Here is a 20,211-nt window from a genome sequence, read left to right as displayed (position 1 = left end):
GAAATAAGTCAGGCAGAGAAGGACAAATATCATATGTTTGCACGTATAGGAGGATTAGGAGGAACTTAACTGAGGACCATGGGGGAGAAGAAGGGGGGAAATGGTGGGGGAAAGGGAGAGAGGCAAACCATGAGAGACTCTTGAATGCTGACAAAAACTGAGAACTGATGGATGTAGGTGGGGGGGATGGGCATGGGAGGAGAGCACTTGTGGGGATGAGCACTGGGTGTTATGTGGAAACTAATTTGACAATAAACTATTTGTAAAAATATAAATAAATAAATAAATAAATAAATACTAAAAACACTAAAAAAATTTTTTTTAAGAAAACTGGGTGATGAGACTCTGGAAAATTGCAAAGAAGGATTTCCACTGAGTATTTCTGCTCAAGCTCTAACTTGCAGTCAGGCTTCAATTCCAAACTCAACTACCAACTAGACAGAGTAAGAGGCCAGACAATTCACTTCACTTTACAAATGGTGCCAGTTTTCTCATATGTGAAACAAAAGGATCAATCCATTAGCCAACCTCTAAGGCTGTTAACAGCTCCCAAGCTTTATAAATAATAAAAGTAGGAGAAGATATAATCCAGTAAGAAAAATCTGGGATGACAGACTTAACAGAAGCTTGAGTCAACATGACATGGACAAGTCTGTATGAAAATAACCAAAGGCAAAGCAGTGATCTCACTGCACTATAAGTCATGCAATTGAAGTGATATCAGCGAAAATGTCAGAATGAGAACTAAAAACTTACCCCCTCATAAAAGCAACGAAAAAATAATGGCAAAAATTGTCAGAACCAACTTTTTCAGAGCTCTGGATATTAAAGACTTGTAGTGACCCAAGGAGTGTTTATTTAAGACCAAAAAAACATTCTAGATAGTCATAAAGACAGAAAGCTTTGTGGTGTTTTAACTTACCCTAGAACTATCCTCCACTGCCCATCTCACCGGTAGCCTTAGTAACCAACAATCTGCATCCCTGGTGCCAGAGAGAGCAAAGGACACCATCAAGGGACACAACCCACAGAATGCCCATTCCATAATTTTTTTTAACTGGAAAATAACAAGTGTTGACAAGGATTTGGAGAAATTGGAATCCTCATATATTGCTGATGGGGATGAAAAACTACACAACTGCTGTGAGAAATAGTTTGGCTATTCTTCAAAAAGTGAAACCTAGAGTTATCATATGACTCAGCAATCCTACTCTTAGGTATATACTCAAGAGAAATGCAAACATATGTTGACACAAAAACTTATACACAAATGTTCACAGCATTATTCATTACAGCCAAAAAATGAAAGCAAAGCAAATGTTCATCAACTTATAGATGGATAAATAAAATGTGGTATAGCTAGCTATAAAATGGAATACAATCCAGCCATAAAAAGAAATGAAGTATTGACACTTGCTGCAACATGGATAAATCCTGACGTTTTTTGCTAAGCAAAAGTAGCCACGCACATTATATGACTCAGTTTATGCCGAATGTCCAGCACAGGCAACTCCATTGCAACAGAAAGTGTATTTTTTGGTCAATGTATCTTCAACAAAGCAGGAAAGAATATCCAATGGAAAAAAAGACAGTCTCTTCAACAAATGCTGTTGGGAAAACTGGGCAGCAATACGCAGAAGAATGAACCTGAACCACTTTCTTACTCCATGCACAAAAATAAACTCAAAATGGATGAAATACCTAAACGTGAGACAGGAAATCATAAAAATCCTAGAGGAGAACACAGGCAGCACTCTCTTTGACTTCTGTCGTGGCATCATATTACTGGACACGTTGCTGGATCAAGGGAAACAAAAGCAAAACTGACTATTTGTTCTTCATCAAGATAAAAAGCTTTTACACTGTGAAAGAAACCATCAACAAAACTAAAAGGTAACCTATGGAGTGGGAGCAGATAATTGCAAATGACATATCTGATAAAGTGTTAGTATCCAAAATCTATAAAAAGCTCATCAAACTCCCTCAAGTTCCTTTAGGCGAGCTGTTAGATTTTGCACTTGCGCTTTTTCTAATTTCTTGAAATAGGCCTGGAGTGCGATGTACTTTCCTCTTAGGACTGCCTTCGCCACATCCCATAGAGTTTGGATTGTTGTATTTTCGTTTTCATTTGATGCCATATATTTTTAAATTTCTTCTCTAATTGCCTGATTGGCCCATTCATTCTTTAGTAGGGTGTTCTTTAACCTCCATATTTTTGGAGGTTTTCCAGACTTCTTCCTGTGATTGACTTCAAGTTTCATAGCATTGTGATCTGAAAGTGTGCATGGTAAGATCTCAATTCTTTTATATTTATTGAGGGTTGCTTTATGTCTCAGTATGTGTTCTATCTTGGAGAATGTGCCATGTGCACTTGAGAAGAAAGTGAATTCCCTGACCTCAGGATGTAGAGTTCTAAATATATCTGTCAGATCCATCTGGTCCAATGTGTCATTCAAGTCCATTGTGTCTTTAGTGAGTTTCTGTCTAGTTGATCTATCCATTGCTGTAAGTGGAATACTAAAGCCCCCTGCTATTAGCACATTCTTATCCATAAGAGTGTTTCTGTTTGTGATTAATTGTTTTATATATTTAGGTGCTCCCATATTCAGTGCATAGACATTTATAATTGTTACCTCTTCCTAATGGACAGACCCTGTAATTATTATATAATGCCCTTCTTCATCCCTTGTTACTGTCTTTACTTTAAAGTCCAGTTTGTCTGATATAAGTATAGCTACTCCAGCTTTCTTTTGACTTCCAGTAGCATGATAGATATTTCTCCATTCCCTTCCTTTCATTCTGAAGGTGTACTCAGGTCTAAAATGAGTTTCTCGTAGACAACAAAGAGATGGATTTTGTTTTTTTATCCATTCTGCTACCCTATGTTTTTGATTGGGGCATTTAGTCCATTTACATTCAGTGTTATTATTGAAAAATATAGGCTTAGAGTCATCGTGTCCTTTGTGGGATTTATGCTTGTGGGGGTGTCTCTGGTATCTTGCATTCCTTGCAACATTTCCCTCAGAGAGTCCCCCTCAGGATTTCTTATAGGGCTGTTTTAAAAAACCAAATAATCCAGTGAAGAAATGGGCAGAAGACATGAATAGAACTTTTTCCAAAGGAGACACCCAGACAGCTAAAAGACACACGAAAAGATGTTCAACATCACTCATTAGGGAAATACGAATCAAAACTGTGATGAGATATCAACTCACACCTGTCAGAATGGCAAAAATTAACAACACAGGAAACAACAGATGTTCGAAAAAACAGAAAGGGAGAACCCTCTTACACTGATGGCGGGAGTGCAAACTAGTGCAGCCACTCTGGAAAACAGTATGGAGTTTCTTCAAAAAGTTAAAAATTGCACTAACCTATGACCCAAGAATTGCACTAGTAGATATTTACCCAAAGGATACAAAAATAATGATTCAAAAAGGCACATGCACCCCAATGTTTCTAGCAGCATTATCAACAACGGCCAAACTATGGAAAGAGCCCAAATGTCCATTGACTGATGAATGGATAAAGAAGATGTGGTGTGTGTGTCTGTGAATATTACTCAGCCATCAAAAAAAATGCAAATGAAATCTTACCACTTGCAATGACATGGATGGAGCTAGTGAGTATTATGCTATGCAAAATAAGTCAGTCAGAGAAAGACAAATCTCACGATTTCATTCATATGTAGAATTTAAAAAACCAAACAGATGACTATAGAAGAAGGAAGAAAAAGAGAGTGAAGGAGGAAAAATGTAAGAAACTCTTAACTATAGACAATAAACTGAGGGTTTAGTGGAGGACAGGGATGTAGGAGGTTGGGTGAAATGGGTGAAATGGGTGATGGGTATTAAGGAGGGCACTTATTATGATGAGCACTGGGTGTTGTGTGTAAGTGATGAATCACTAAATTCTACTCCTGAAACCAATATTACACTATATGCTAACTAACTAGAATTTAAATAAAAACTTGAAATTAAAAAAAATATGTGAGTGATTTCACCTTTTTGAAATAATGAAGTATTCTTCAATTAGTTACTACAGTTGCACAACCTTGTGAATGTACTCTAAATCCCTAAAATGTACACTTTAAAATGATGAATCTTGGGGTGCTTGGGTGGCTCAGTCAGTTGAGTGTCTGACTTCAGCTCAGGTCATGATCTCACAGTTTGTGAGTTCAAGCCCTGCATCAGGCTCTGTGCTGACAGCTCAGAGCCTGGAGCCTGCTTTGGATTCTGTGTCTCCCTCTCTCTCTGCACCTCCTCCTCTCTCTCTCTCTCTCTCTCTCAGAAATAAACATTAAAAAAAGTTTTTAATAAAATAATTAATCTTATAGTATGTTAATTACATCTCAGCAACAATAGCACACAATTAAACTAAATATCGCTATGGATTCCAAAAGACTGACCTTAAGCCTGGAGCAAACCATCCACATCAATAAGAATAAATGGAACACCAGCACTGTGGCTTCTCTGATTTTGACACATATTCTCAATCTTTCAAAAGTCCAATAGTGTTGCCAGAAAAGTATTTTCATTTTAAGCCTCATAATAAGCTGGTCCATTGTTGTCATCATTCCTTGACTGACATGTGATTTTATTTTATTTCCACAACACAGTAAATTTTGATAGATCACAGTAATTTCAATCCATGAGGAACTTCCAACTGTAGGAGTGAATTAGAAAGATATTTTTATATTGCCTATTTAAGATAACAGGTCCTAGCACCAAGCTTCAGGCAAAATACATCAAAAGAATGAACTGAAGGTTAAGTTTCCTTTTAGATCTCAATTTTTATAACATCACAAAAATTCTTGCCTAAAAGCAATCCAAATTATTCAACTGCAAGATATTCTATATTCACCTCATTCAGCCTGAGGGAAAGAACAAAGTCAGTAGCAGGAGACACTTCTAAGGTTGAAGCACATTCGTCTTCTCATTATGCCCTTCTGAGTCACCAATCCCTGAATACGACACCAGTACCCTCAGAGAGAAAATCCAAGTAAAAGCTCTTTGAAAAGTTTTCTATGATTTCGTATTTGCAAAGGTAATTCTCACGTGAAAAGAAGCAATAAGAAATTCAAGTAATGAAATTGAAATACCATGTCCAACAATTATTGCCATTTTACCCTGCCCAAATCAGTCAATTAAATTTAACTATCTCTCTAAATTAGTGTTAGATAGCACTGAATCCCAATTTGATTTTTAAAAAGATGCTGTATACTTGTTCCTATTTTTAAAAGTTCCTTGCTACGATTACAAATAAAACATGGGAATGAAGGGCGGTTTGTTTGCCTCTAATGCTGTTTATCACTGAACAGAGTTGGTACTCAGTTTCAGGGGGCCCCGTAGGGACCTATACTCAAAAGGGTTTATCTACTGAACTACCCAGACATCCTCATTATAAGTTGATCCCAAATATAAAGGAATCCACTGGCATATTATCCAGGAGCAACTTTAATCACAAGTTTCCAGTCAGGTTTTCCTGGTGTCTGTTTTGTGCAGGGCCTTGTCTTTCACACACACACACACACACACACACACACACACAGAACTCATTGGGGTTGTGCAACACCATGGCCCTACTTAATAAATGCTTCTTTAAAAAGAAAAAACTGTATTCCGATATAACTGACATATAAAAAACTGCACACATTTAATGTATACATCTTGATGGGTTTGACATTTGCACGCACCTGTCATACAATTACCACAACCAAGGTATTAAACATATCCATCACTTCCAAAAATTTCCTTGTGTTATTTTGTGGGGTTTTTATTTGTTGCTGATTTGGGGGTTAGAGCACTTAATATGAGATATATATTCTTAATATATTTTAAGCTTCACAATGCCGTATTGTTAACTACGGGCACTTACCTTGAATAAATGCTTCATGATATTGATGATGATGACAATGAACATGAGGCCAGGTACTAATACATATGTTCATTTATTTACATAATCAATGATTTCATATTGACCGCTATATTTGTTCCAGGTCCTGTCTGGCTACTGGCGACAGGACGATGAACAAGGAAAACGAGGTCCCTGACTTCCTGCAGTTTTACATTTAAGTAAAACTAGGGAGAAAGTAAACACAGCATATGTGAATAAAATCATTTGAAATACTGTTAAGCGCTACAGAGAAAATACAGTTGAATAATAAGATAGGAGGCAACCAGGCAAAACAATTTACAAAGGTTCACTAAAGCACACAGGGAGAGTGGTCAGCTCATCGGGCCATTCTGCACCCACAGAAACCAGTGGAGGTCCTATATAGAGAATATTATGGAAACATGACCTATTCCATTAACAGATGTTTGAAGGCCAGGCAAGGAATCAATGTTCCAATAAAAACATTCAACTCACATCAGGTTTAAACTGGGGTCAGCTTTAAAAAGTCTCCCCCTAGATTCGGTGGGCATACCTTGATAACGCAGGTGACTCCATCCTGTTTCAGCTTTCAGAAGCTGAGCGCCTAAAGACTAGCCACAATTCTGATACTTAGCAATGAAGAAAAGAATATTTTCAACTCTGTCTGGAAGACAGAACGCAAAAACCATAAATCCTGAAAGGCCTCCTGAACTGGTATCACCCTGACACGCAGAAGTAAGAGAAGGGATGCAATTTTCCAATCAACAAATTAACAAGGTCAAAATGCGACGTGGGAGGGGAAAAGTAGCTGCAAATGGTCTAGGCATAGATTGTTTACAACCATTTCCACCATTTCAAGACAGCTATTTTAATACTTCGCATGCTATTAAGATACAAACCTATGCATTTATGTAATATCTTTCATGTACTTGATGCAATTTGTAAACAGTAATTTATAAATTTGTTCAATAAAGTATCTGCAAAAGTGAGGCAAGGACATGACGCTCCTGCTACATGCGGGAAACTCAGTCATCCTCAGTGAAGTAGCCATGTTCATTTGAAGAACTAATGGATGGGCAGAGGGATGGACACACGGATCCCAGTTCAAACCTCCTCGGTATCTTCTGCAATAGTGCGGCAAATAACATAGGTCAAATATTCCAGTTTATCTTTGTTCTCGGTTCCAGTCCATTTGAGCTCCTGCAACAAAATACCACTTGTAACAAACAGATAATTTCTGTCTCACAGTCTTGGAGGCTGGAGGTCTGAGATCAGGTGCTGGCGTGGCTGGGTTCTGGTGAAGCCCCCTTCTGGGTGGCAGACCTCAGATCTCTCATTGTGTCCTCACCAGTTAAGAAGTCTTGTCCTTTCTGATCAGCCGCAAAGTTTTCTTTCCAAGATAATTCTAATCCATGTTCACTTGTAATACCAGAACTTTTTATTATTATTTTTGGTCTGTCACTTTGTTAATTTACAAGAGGCTGAAGTGAAATATGCATTATGTGAACTGGACTGTCGTTCTTTATCTCGGTTTTAATTGATCTCTGCTCTAATTATCAACAGACAAGAAGCTCATGTTCGGCATCCATGTTGATCTCTCATCTACACTCTACATTCTCTGTGTTGCAGCCATAGCCACCCGACCTGGGGGGTATGAGGGCACATGTGTCCCAGGGTTCACAGAACGGTCCACAGGGGACACATAAAACAGTAAGTCTCCAATGTGTACTAGTTTTATATTGATAAATAAGAAAGAGGGGCACCTGGGTGGCTTAGTCGGTTAAGCATCCGACTTTCGCTTAGGTCATGATCTCGCGGTTCGTGAGTTCGAGCCCCTCGTCGGGCTCTGTGCTGACTGCCAGCTCGGAGCCTGGAGCCTATTTCAGAGTCTGTATCTCCCTCTCTCTCTGACCCTCCCCTGCTCACGCTGTCTCTCTCTCTGTCTCCTAGAAATAAATAAAAATATTAAAAAAAAAAAAGAAAGAATTTAGACTTCTAATATTCATTGGGAGAACAATCTTAGTGTTTATGTGTGAAATGGTCACGCAGCAGGTGCAGTGTGCCAGGCTTAAAGAAAGAGTGGAAGTTCACTGAGATGTTTGAACTGCTTGAAGTGATCGAGAAAACAGCAAGACTCAAATGTCTTCAGTTCCACTTAAATTATCTCCATTATATCAGAAAGCAGCGATCTCATCAGACCTGACTTATAATCTACAAAAATTAAAAACGATCAAAGGCTATTTTATTAATACCACAAGCTCCATAGGTTTGTGCATATTTTATCATCTACATAATATATCTGCATAGTACTACATATGTATTAGGTAGATAGGTAGATAGATAGATCTCAGATATTTACTAAATTAACATTTTATTAAAAAGGCTGTTCAGTCAAAATAGCTAAGAGACTAGTCTAAAACACCATTTTAATTATAGAAATCACTTAATTGAAAACTATCATTTATCTCCACTGGCTACAAGGTAGAGTCCAAACCTTTATTGTAGTAAATTTTGCCCTTCGTGATATGGTCCCAGCCCCTATCTTATCCTTATTTCCTACCACTCTTCAATTCCCTCTAACTGCATGGACTCACTCAGTCTTCCCTGATCTGGTTATGGTATTTTGAGTATCTATCTCCTTCAACATGATATTTCCATGGTTGGAGATGACTGTTATTTCCTCCTTCTCAAGAGGAAAATCTCCACACATCTTTTGCACCCTGATGGATGGTCACCTGCTCTGTGAGGCATGCCATCTGGGCCACTGTGGATCCACAGCTGTGTCTCCCCCATGAGGACAGGAGCCCTCTGAGGCAGGAAACACATCTTATTCTCTGCAGGTCGCCTACACCAAACAGGAATGAATATTCATCAACTCCTTCATAAATATATCTAAATCCATTTAGGGGACGCCTGGGTGGCTCAGTCGGTTGAGCATCCAGCTTCGGCTCAGGTCATGACCTCGCGGTTTGTGGGTTCGAGCCCTGCATTGGGCTCAGTTCTGACAGCCGGCTCAGAGCCTGGGGCCTGTTTCAGTTTCTGTGTCTCCTTCTCTCTCTGACCCTCCCCTGCTCATGCTGTCTCTCTCTCTCTCTCTCTCAGAAATTAAAAAAGGAAAAAAACATTTAAAAAATTATAAATCCATTTAGAGGTGGAAAAGTATCCTTAACAACTGTAATGTTTCCACTACTGGGTTCTAGTGAGGAGAATGTCATAAATCACTGCAATCTATGACATGTGATTGTAGGTAAAATATCTTTATACACTTTACATTGAAGAAAAAAACGCCATTATAACAAATAAAAGAATAAAGTAGAGCTCAACAAAACAGACTTGCAGACCCAAGCTAATATCAAATATATAATTTCATAGATCTCAAAAAAACCTAGAAAGTTCTGTACTGGGCCTTTTCTGAAAAGCATCTCAGTTGTACAACATTGCCACCTAGTGGTAGACTTCATAACACAGTAAGTCAATCCTGTTTTCAGTTTCAAAGATAATATAATAAGACCTTAGCTTCTGCCCATAGTGGAATAACACAGGATGAATTTGCCCTTCAATGAGAGGGGGAAAAAAATGAATAAAATATACCACACTACTGTTTTCATGATACTGTATAACAGGCAATAAAGGACACTAGTTCTGTGAAACAAGAATCAAACAAGGTCAGCCCCTCAGTTGTCCCTAGATTGATTGCTGCCTTGAAAGAAATCTTGGGCCACAGTGCAAGAAGGGGTGCAGGGGGGAGAGTGGAGTCATTATTGATCATGTGTCCATATTTCCTTATCAATGGTAACTGTGCGGCACTGATACAAGATGTTAATTATAGGAAAAAATTTTGTTTTTGTAAGAACGTTTTATACTTTGTGCTCAACTTTTCTGTAAACTTAAAATTGCGCTGGACAGTGTATGTGGCAAGGTGTTCAGGGCTCTGGGGGTGACCCTAGGCCAGCCTTGGGGACCCACAGGTGAGGCATTCCCAGCAGCTGAGAGGCAGGCTTCCTGATGGAGTCTGCAACACAGTTAGTAGGCAGTTAGCACGTCCCTTTAATGCCCTCTAAGAGTCCTATCTGCTGCTCCCAGGATCTTCCCAACCCCCAGCCCCTCACTCCTCTAGACATAAAGCTCATGATTTCATCCTGGGGATGGAGCAAGAGAGAAATGAGCCTTTTTGGCAGCGACCCACACAGCTAAGAAAGCAGGTGCTCACTTGTATGCTCTCCCTTTCCCCCAAGCAGCCTTGGGAAAGGTGTGTTGAATGTCAAGCTATTCCTCTAATTGACTCCTATGTGTCCAAACTTTTATTTTTGCTCCAACAGTGTGATGGGAATTCTCCTCTGGAAAGTCAAACTTCCACAAAGTTCTCTCATCAGTGTTTTCCAGGGGCTCCTAGACTAGCAGCCGTGGGCTCACGGGCCACTGCAGGGTCCACAGCCAGGACCTAGATCTCTATGCCTATTACCCAATGGACAGGTGGGTGAGACTCCGCCTGGGCCCCTTGGCATATGGTGCTGGATCCAACAGCTCCCACAAAGGTGCTTTTGTCTGTGGATGAATGCCAAATTGCGGGGTGGGGGCTGCCAAAACAGGTACATCTTACACGGCTATCATGCTGACATCCTAGAGATACTTTTGATTGTCATGTTGGGGAAGGATCCTACTGCCATTTAGTGGGACAGAGAACAGGGATACTGCTAGACATCTCATACTGTCTAGGACAGCTCCCATGGAGAATGATCCTTTACAACATGTCAATAGAGCCAAGGCTGAGCGATGCTGACGAAAAATATCCAGATAGTTCTGAAAAAGAAGAACAAGGGTAGAAGACTTAAACTACCTGATTTCAAGACTTAATATAAAGCCATGGTGACTGAAACAGTGCAACTGCCAGAAAGGCAGACAAACAGACCAATGGAATAGAGTAAGGAATACAGAAATAGACTTATACATGTGAATGATTTTCCACCAAAGCACCAAGGCCATTTGATGGGAAAAGGATAATCTCTCAATAAATTGTACTGAAACAATAAAATATATGTATAAACCTTTACCCTTACCTCACACCACATACAAAACCTAACTAAGGCTGTATCATAGGACAATTTCAGGAGCTAAATCTATAAACATTCTAGGAGAAAACTTAAGAGAAAATCTTAATGATCCTGGGGATAAAAAAGTTGATCAAATATAACACAAAGAGAGCAAAATATTTTTTAATTTAATAAATTTCACTTCAGAGGCAACTGGGTGGCTCAGTTGACTGAGTGTCTGACTTCAGGTCAGGTCATGATTTCATGGTTCATGGGTTTGAGCCCCACATCAGGCTCTGTGCTGACAGCTTGAGCCTGGAGCCTGCTTCAGATTCTGTGTCTCCCTCTCTCTCTGCCCCTCCCCTCTCACACTTTGTCCCTGTCTCTCTCTCAAAATGAATAAACATTTAAAAAAATTTTTTGATGGGCACCTGGGAGGCTCAGTTGGTTAAGCATCTGATTTCAGCTCAGGTCATGATCTCACAGTTCATAAGTTCAAGCCCTGCGTCGGGGTCTGTGCTGACAGCTCAGAGCCGGGAACCTGCTTCGGATTCTGTGTCTCCCTCTCTCTCTGCCCCTCCCTACTCGCACTCTATCTCTGTCTCTCAAAAATAAATAAACATTTTTTAAAAAATTTAAAATTTTTTTAACTTGCTTAATAAATTTCATTTCATTCAGAGGCATTTTGCACTGCTAGAAAAAGGTCTCCAATAAAACACTGTAGTCTGATGCCCAGTGAGGGATGAAGGTGGGGCTGGCAGGGATGTGCCCAGCAGCCCAAGATCCTGAAAGCCCCACCCCTGCCCTTTCATTCACAGACTGCACTGGGGCAACCTCGCCCCTGCCACTAGCGTCCTCCAGTGGAGCAGAGGGTGGAATCCATCACCTGCCTCCATGCCCACTTGCCCAGGGCTTCTGTTTGCTTCTTTGTGGATGTGGGTCAGGCAAGTGTCCACAGCACTCACACTCACTGTGTATCACTGGTGCATCTGGGGCATCACGTCCTTGGCACAGGGCCACTCACCCTTGGCTAGGCCCCTGGGTGCAAGAGGTTTAATGTCGCATGGATTTCCACATGCCTTGCCTGGGACCAGCTCCGTTCTGCCACACAACCAGATCAGGAACCTAATTTGAGTGTTGCAACCAGCCTGGCCGCACACAAAGCCACGTCCCAGGTAAAGACAAAGTTCACTCCTGTGTGGAGACAACGAGTGTGGAGTCAGTGGCACCAGACGATGCCAAGAGAGCTTGACTTTGTCATCAGCCTTGGTCCGGGCCCTGGCTGTGCTCCCACTTCCCTTATTCCTGACTCTGCCTGAAGTCTTCTTCCCCTGGAAGGACAGGTTCTGACAAAGTCAGAAACAGAGGACATGAAGGACAAAGCATTATTGCACATGAGGGCTCCTACCGTGGTGATAACAATGTTCTAAAGCATGTTAATGCTGATTATGACACCAGTGAGTAAAGTTACCAAAATCAATGAATCATGCGTTTGGTAGGGATACATTTTTATATGTAAAATGTACCTAAATAAAGCTGTTTGTAAAAACAGCATTGGTCAGGGTTGACTGTATTCATCCCTCTCCCCAACCTGGGCTGAGGCTGCCTGGTTGCCCAGCACTGGTTGGGTTCCGGGCACAATGCTTTCAACGCTCTCTGAATCTGTCGTTGACTAATGATACCCTGGATGTGAGGTGACTCCACGGTGGCCTCTGGCGGGTGTGCCAGTTTCAGGATGATCGGTGTTCTGCTGGTCCCGCAGCACTTCCAGGGGCCCTAGGCCAGACCCAGCTCCCCACTCATCGCGGTGTGCAGTGGCAGTTGTGAAAGTCATGGTCAGATTCATTGTTATCGAGATCTGACTCAAAATATATTCTATCCAACCTCCTATAGGGACAAAGTGAACACTGGAGATTCTGTCCTTCTGGGGGGAAAAAAATACATTTTTGAGAAGGTATGACTAGTTGAAAATGAATTTCAAGGGCCTGAGTCAAAAGGGTTCAGCAGAACCAGTAATAAGAAGCTGGAGACCATGAATAAAGACCTGCAGAGTAGACATTCCAAACTACCCAAAGAGGGCAAATCTCAAGATCTAAAACAAGTCAAACCAATGGCTGACATTACCCAGTCTTTACAAACAACATCAGAGTCCCCAAATCAAGTCACTGTCGCTATTAACATCTGCAAAATCCATCAGGAAAATGAAGAAAAAACTTCAGGGAGCTCTCAGAGATGCTCTGGACAAAACTTCTCGACTTCAAGGAAGCCTGACTCTGTTTTCAAAGGCAGCTAAATGAATAAACAAGAGAGAGAAAACATTTGTTACACAGAATACAAGAATATTACAAAACTTTTTTAAAAGTCAGGTCAAGCTTCTGGGTAAACACTGCAGAAGATGGGGGTAGGGCCGCTGCTCCTGGAGAAGACATGGCTGGGGGGGAGCGTGGAATCAGATGAAACAAGTTCCCCAGAAAACAGAGGCCACGTGGAAAATAAACCAAAGGGAAGACAATGATCGATGTGGTTTGAGCTTAAACACTCACTTTAAAACTCTTGAAGAAAAAAGAAACCAGTTGCATACTAAGTGCACTGAAGAATATGACATAATCAGTGTCTTGAAAGATCACCGGAAATGTCTCAAAACCAAGAATGCTTCACTGCAATGAGAAAAGAAGGCAAGCAAGCACAGTAGGTAAGGGAGATACCTCAGCTCCAGTGGAAACTTCCCATCCTCCCTGAAGTGTATCAACATAAAAATCATTTTCACCAAATGCCTAATTTAGAGAGGATGTACCCTGCAGAGATGTAGGAGAATTCTTCAAAAGCAGATGACGAGACCAGCCAGTAATGCAAAGAGCTGGACACATACAACATACATGTCAAAATTCTTTCAGGTGAATTCTAAACAACCTTGTGTTATTATTGAATCCTATTTTTTTTAATAGTTTATTGTCAAGTTGGTTTCCATATAACACCCAGTACTCATCCCCACAAGTGCCCTCTTCCATGCCCATCTCCCCCCTTCCCCCCCACCTCCATCAGTCCTCAGTTTGTTCTCAGCATTCAAGAGTCTCTCATGGTTTGCCTCCCTCACTCTCCCCCACTATTTCCCCCCTTCTTCTCCCCCAGGGTCCTCCGTTAAGTTCCTCCTAATCCTCCTATATGTGCAAACATATGGTATTGAATCCTATTTTTAAAAGAGCCCATGACAATGAGTTAGGAGCTCTGTGGCTTAGCAACACCTCCATAGGTTAAGAAAAGATAGTGCAGGAGCACTTGGGTGGCTCAGTCGGTGGGGGGTCCGACTTCAGCTCAGGTCATGATCTCATCATTCATGAGTTTTAGCCCCACATCGGGCTCTGTGCTGACAGCTCAGAGCCTGGAGCCTGCTTCGGATTCTGTGTCTCCTCTCCCTCTGCCTCTCCCCCTCAAAAAGAAATAATTTAATTTTTTTTTTTAAAAAGAAAGAAAGTGCATACCTGAGGGAGGAAAAAAAACTGAGAAAGAATGTAAGATCTCCAAAAATATCCTTATGTCCCTGATGTTGCAAATAGGACATTTGGCAGAGGGCAGAGACTGCCAGGGTACCCTCTGGATGTCCAGATCCCCAAGGCAGGAGCAGCACTAAGCTGTGGTTGGTTGAGGATCCAGGGTCCCTCCATGGATCAGAAACCCAAGGGAAAGATCCCTTAGGCAGGTCGGCTCCATCTGGACACAGCAGATCTTTCTCAATCTCAAGATAGCCAGGGTGTCCAGCTTGGGACTTCTCTTTTGATACAACAAATCACAGGATCAGAATTTCATCGGCCTCGACTCTGGTTCTCCCATTTGTCCCTTGTCAGACTTCAGATGTTTTAGAAAAGCTTAAGGGGACAGCGCAGGGGAAACAGGACTCTCCGGTCTTTCCCCCATTCCAGAAATTCCGAAGAAATAGCCTAGGAATCTTCTCCGACGAGGGGCTTCACTGGCCCTGCACTTCCTCTCTATCCTCTATCAGCCACAGGAAATGTCTCTGCTCCAAAGGCTGTCCACACCGCTTGAAACAGAAGTGAATCACCACCCAGTTGACCCCACTTTCCGTTGATCCTACAATTATAAAACCAGAACCAGAGCAAAATGTTCTTATTCTCTCCACTAAAATCATTTTCTAATACTATTCTAGTTTTATTGCTATTAAATGATTATGTAATGTCTAAAATGAAAACCACATGGGGTCATACTTTGTAGATAATGTTCTATAGTTATAGATTATTTCAATGTGACACTAAGTTAATTGCTTCATTTTATTCTATTTGCAAACAGCATAATTACAGTTTTTTGTTGTTTTTAGGAAAACTTCTAAAATAATCCAGGAAACCAGTATTTCATTTTGCCTTTCTCTTAAAATAATTTTTATAATTCTCTTTCTGGTTTTATTGCCGTTGTATAAACTGATTACACAACATCTCAGTGGGAGACCTGATTGAATTACAACATTGAGGACTGTGGATTATTTTGTTCCTGATGTGAATGTGAGTGAGATTTAACCCTGAGGCCACCTGGCTTCACCCCACTCAACCTGCACTCCTTGGGGTATTGACTGGAAGGCAACCTTAACCTGGACTCTGAAAGGTGCCCCAGGGGAGCCCTGACTAGGTTCATAGGTCAAGCCCAGCAACTCTTCACCTAGGACGTGCCCCAGACAAAATTATGAAGGTGAAAATGCCTTTCTAGGACCCCAACTCCCTTCCGTCTTGTGACCTGTACTACCCTGCCCCATCACAAGCACGGATTTAGGGATGGAGAGGACCTCAGAGCCCAGCAGTCAACTCCTACCCCTGCCTTCCCTGAACTGAACTGTCTCTCACCTTTACAAGTGTACAGTTAATGGAAACAGTTTAAAACCCTAAATGAGACCATGAGGCCATAATGCTCAAAGCTCAACAATGCCTCCAAATCACATGGAGATTCAAATCCATGCTCCAGTGAGAAGGACAGATACCGTACATTTTCACTCATATGTGGAACAGGAGAAACTTAACAGAGGACCATGGGGGAGGGGAAGGGGAAAAATAGTTAAAGAGGGGGAGGGAGGCAAACCATAAGAGACTCTTAAATACTGAGAACAAACTGAGGGTTGATGGGAGTGGGGGAGAGGGGGAAAGAGGTGATGGGCATGAAGGAGGGCATTTCTTGGGATGAGCACTGGGTGTTATACGGAAACCAACTTGACAATAAACTATAAAAGAAAACGACAACAACAAAAACACAAATCCATGCTCCAATGACCCATGAGGATGTTGGATGTCCTGGTCCAGATATGCACATACCCAAGCCCCTCCTACACAACCACTGACCATCCTTCTGTCCAACAAGCATCTCAGGCTCACTCGTGTCATTTCCTCTGCCAGGAATACCTTTCCCCAGATGGGTGGGTGCTGCCGCCTTCATTTCAACACCCACTCTGGTCCTGTCTTCTTCAAGTGCCCTTTCCTGACCACCACAGACTAGCGGATATGCTCACTCCTCCCTCTCTATCCCTTCACCCTATTTGTGGCCTAATAGCACTCATCTTTTCTGAAATCACCTTATTTCCGTGCTTATTCACATGTATTTTCTGTATTACCCTCTGCCCTATAAGAGCAAGTAGAACAGGGATTATCTATTCCTGCTGAGCCCTCTCTCCTCTAGCACATGAAAGACACTCAAGGGTTTCAGAAATTGAGCAAGAAATGAACAAGTGAATCCAGTGGGAAGACAACTCTGAAACCTCAGAACTGCCCAAACAGTAATGGTGGGTCTCCCACAAACATGCAGTGCCTCCTTGGAGCCAAACCTCGACCCAGCTGCTCCCACTGGCTAAATGTTCCCTAAAGAACACAGGCTTTATCTTAGAAACGGCTCATGTCTGGGTTTCAGGCCAAAGGCTCCACATTAATGCAGTTGATGAAGAGGGTAGAGAAAGCTCAAGGTTGCAGAGAAAGAGGAAGCAATGTTAAGGAAAGAGACTTGGTGGGGTGGCCACTGCCTCCCATACTAAGTGTTGAGCAGGAAGGAGCTCATGCACTTTTATGGTAAAAGAAAATCCACTGGACTTCAAGGTCCAGATTTTCCACTGGTTTGGACAGTCCCTAGCAAGGAGGGACTTGCAAGCACTCAACACTCAGCTCCTCCCTAGAAGTCATGGTGAATATTTGTGAGGCATAGAACTCAACAAAGCACAGACCTTCACAGGAACTCCATGCTATTCTCCACTTCATCCCCCTCAAAATTCACTGATGGCTCCCCTCTAGAGCAAGGGTTACATGCAGAAATGAGGAGACCAAAGTTCAAACAAGCTGCAAGTTATACAACTTTGAGAGGTGGTGGTTAGCTCGTCCTCTGAAGCCCAGGGACCAGGCTCCCCTCTGCAGGGTATCTTTGGGCACATCACCTAGACCTGGTCCCTCAAACCTCTCACCTCTGACAGAGTTGTATGGGCTAAATGAGATGAGTTTATGGAAAACTCTTAGCACATGGTCAAATAAGTTGCTATTTTTACAATCATAAGCCTAAGTTATTGACATAACTGGCATTGCATCTGGGACATCCATCCCCAAATCCCATTCATTTTCCATTCTCTGAAAAGCTAGCTCCTTTGCCTGTTCAAGCTTTTATTGACTAGCAGACTGCACCTAAACACACTATGAGAACCTCTCGTGGAAGGAAATGGTCACTTACTCAGGAGGAGGTGCCCCTAGAGATTGAACTTGCATATGCTTGGGCAGGTGTGTGCAGAGTGGAAGCATTTGAGCACACTCCCCCAAGGGCCAAGCCGAACATCAAAGGTGCAGGTGGGAAAGGGGCTCAGCCTTGAGTGCAGATCGCAGAAATAATCCCTGGACCTGAGAAAGATCAAGGGAAGATGGGCCGGTCATCCTAGGCTCACTGTGAGTGGGTAAGAAACAGTGGAAATGAAACTGGCAGATGCAGTCCCAGTTAGAACAGGGGGTGGGGAGGGTCTTTCTGGAAGCAGCAAAAACATTTCGGAGATAACTATGGGAACAAATGTGAGATAACCCATAAAGGAACATCGGAAATAAACTCATGAGTGCTTCTCGGCAAGAGGAACAGCTGAAACCCAGGAAATATTCCCTCTGCCCTGCTCTGAGCACTCGCATCTAATTTGTGTTTCCATCTGGTACCTCCAGCACTTGAGTCTGAGCCTGTTTTTACATTCAGAGTGTGGCAAGGTCTCTGCCTCACTCCTGGCCACTGGCGACCTGCAGAGCTTTTACACAGACCACTCATTGCGACGTGTGCAAACTTAATAGGACTGTAATTCTTAGATAATATTTCTAGAGATGTAGGTTTTTTCAATGTGACTCTCAAAATTCAGTGTTTCCATGTTGTTCTATTTGTAGGTGGTATAATGACAGTTTCGTTGTTCTTGTTAATTAACAGGTCCACTAAAATCATCGGAAACACAGCAAGAATATTCTTTCTTTTGAAATAATTTTGATTTATTACTCTTTGTTTTTCTGCTTTATTTAAGTGATTGTACAATATCTCAAATGGAGAACTAACAAGATTATAATTTTTAGGGTAGTTTTTTAAATAAATGTTCATTATACAAAATATGAATTATACTTTTGTCATTACTATCGAATGACAACAGGAATACTTTTCTCCTCTTCTGATGTCAGTTTGGACTTTCTTGTAATTGTTTTCACTACTATTGCTAAGTAATTGTACAGTTGCTCAAAACTGAAGCTCAAAAGAATTACTGTTTCGAAGATAGTGCTTCATAAAGGGACCTCATTTGGAAGTAAATTTGGTGAGGCCGTGTTTCTTTGTCCTAGACTGTGTAAGGGCAGTATCTTGGAGATGGTTGTTTCTTAAGGTCACATAATAAAGAGTTTATCTTGAGTTTATGCTACTTATAAAGACTGGTATAGCTAACTGATAAGTAATTTTTGAAAGAAAGTAGTCTGTGAAACTTCTGTAGGCCAAGCATCACTTCCTTCTGTATCCATCACGTATTTAAGTGTACTAACAGCTCCAAGGAGACCAGCCTGTGGATTCGGATGCCTTCAGCCTCCAGCCTCAAAATCCAACTCCGCAGAAGGACTAACCAACACAGAGAGCGAGTTTTCCTTCAGAGGCAACCCAATTTCACAATTTTTTTTCCTACAGCATCCTACTCCATCCCTGCTGACCCCACTGGCCTTGACTACCATCCCTCAGAAACAGCCTGTCAGAGTGCATACTTCAGTGACTGAGAATTTGGTAAAGTAGAGTCCCTGGGGTGCATAAGAGGGAATCTGTACTCAGATTTAACCGGAGGCCACAAAGTGCTTCACCCTCCTCAGGCTAACACTTCAGCTCAGTGTTCTTCTACCAGGGCCAGCCCAAGGCCAAAGTATGATGGTGAAAACACTTTTTGGGACCCCTAATTCCCTTCTCTGTTCTAATGTCCTTCACCTCTCCCTCCCTATCACAAGGCCTATCCTGGGAATGAAAAAGACCTCAGCAGAGCTGTCTACCCTCCCCTGCTCCCAGACTGACACCTCCATCCTCAGCCATGGCCTGGCCAACCTGGTGACAGGTGGAGATGACCTGCACAGACAGTTTAGAGCTCTGTCTTCCACCAGGACAGAGCAAGGGCATGTGGCCCAAGAGGCACTGATCCCTGCTAAGGACCAGCCCACCACAATTGGACCTTAGGAACCCCTGTGTCTCCTGGGATCATTTTCCTCTTACTACCGCAGGACTGCTAGGACACTTACACAAGGCTATAGGCACACGGCTGCCCGTCAACCCTCACAGTATTGTCGGTGCGTAGGTCATAGCAAATCACAAGCAGAAATAACCATCTACACACAAGCTGGGCTACAGCAAGTCACTTTCCTGATGACCCTGAGGTCCTTGAGAAGGGCTGATCTTAATGAGGTGGGGGTCCAGGAGTAAATGTATACTGTTGCTCAAGTTAACAAAATACAGACGACTTCCCAGTCTTGTGGAGATGGGCATAAAGGATGCAGTAGTGCACATCTCTGACCTTGGCCACAAATGAATGAGACTATTATTTTAAAAAGTGTCTTGTACTCAGTTAGTTTCTGAAGACAAATTACCAAGTTGTTATTTGGAGGCAAATAGTAGCCCAGAAAAAGAACCCTCCTTCTACAACCAAAGAAGTATTGTGAGTTTTTGGCTATATCATGACATTTTTCTTTTTTTTTTTTTTTTTAATGTTTTATTTATTTCTAGGAGAGAGAGAGAGAGACAGCGTGAGCAGGGGAGGGTCAGAGAGAGAGGGAGTCACAGATAAACAGGCTCCAGGCTCTGA

At 41.9% G+C, this 20,211-nt stretch overlaps 1 protein-coding gene across 1 annotated transcript in view; it reads left to right on the top strand.

Annotated features, from left to right (window-relative positions):
- The window catches only part of DUXB (double homeobox B), a 66,726-nt gene that overhangs the window by 26,096 nt on the left and 20,419 nt on the right, over window positions 1-20,211 (top strand).

Source organism: Hyaena hyaena, unplaced genomic scaffold, assembly GCF_003009895.1.
Source record: "Hyaena hyaena isolate Hyena2069 unplaced genomic scaffold, ASM300989v1 scaffold_584, whole genome shotgun sequence".
Lineage (NCBI taxonomy): Eukaryota > Metazoa > Chordata > Mammalia > Carnivora > Hyaenidae > Hyaena > Hyaena hyaena.
Note: the sequence above shows the minus strand (reverse complement) of the source record. Positions and strands in the feature narration are given on the sequence as shown.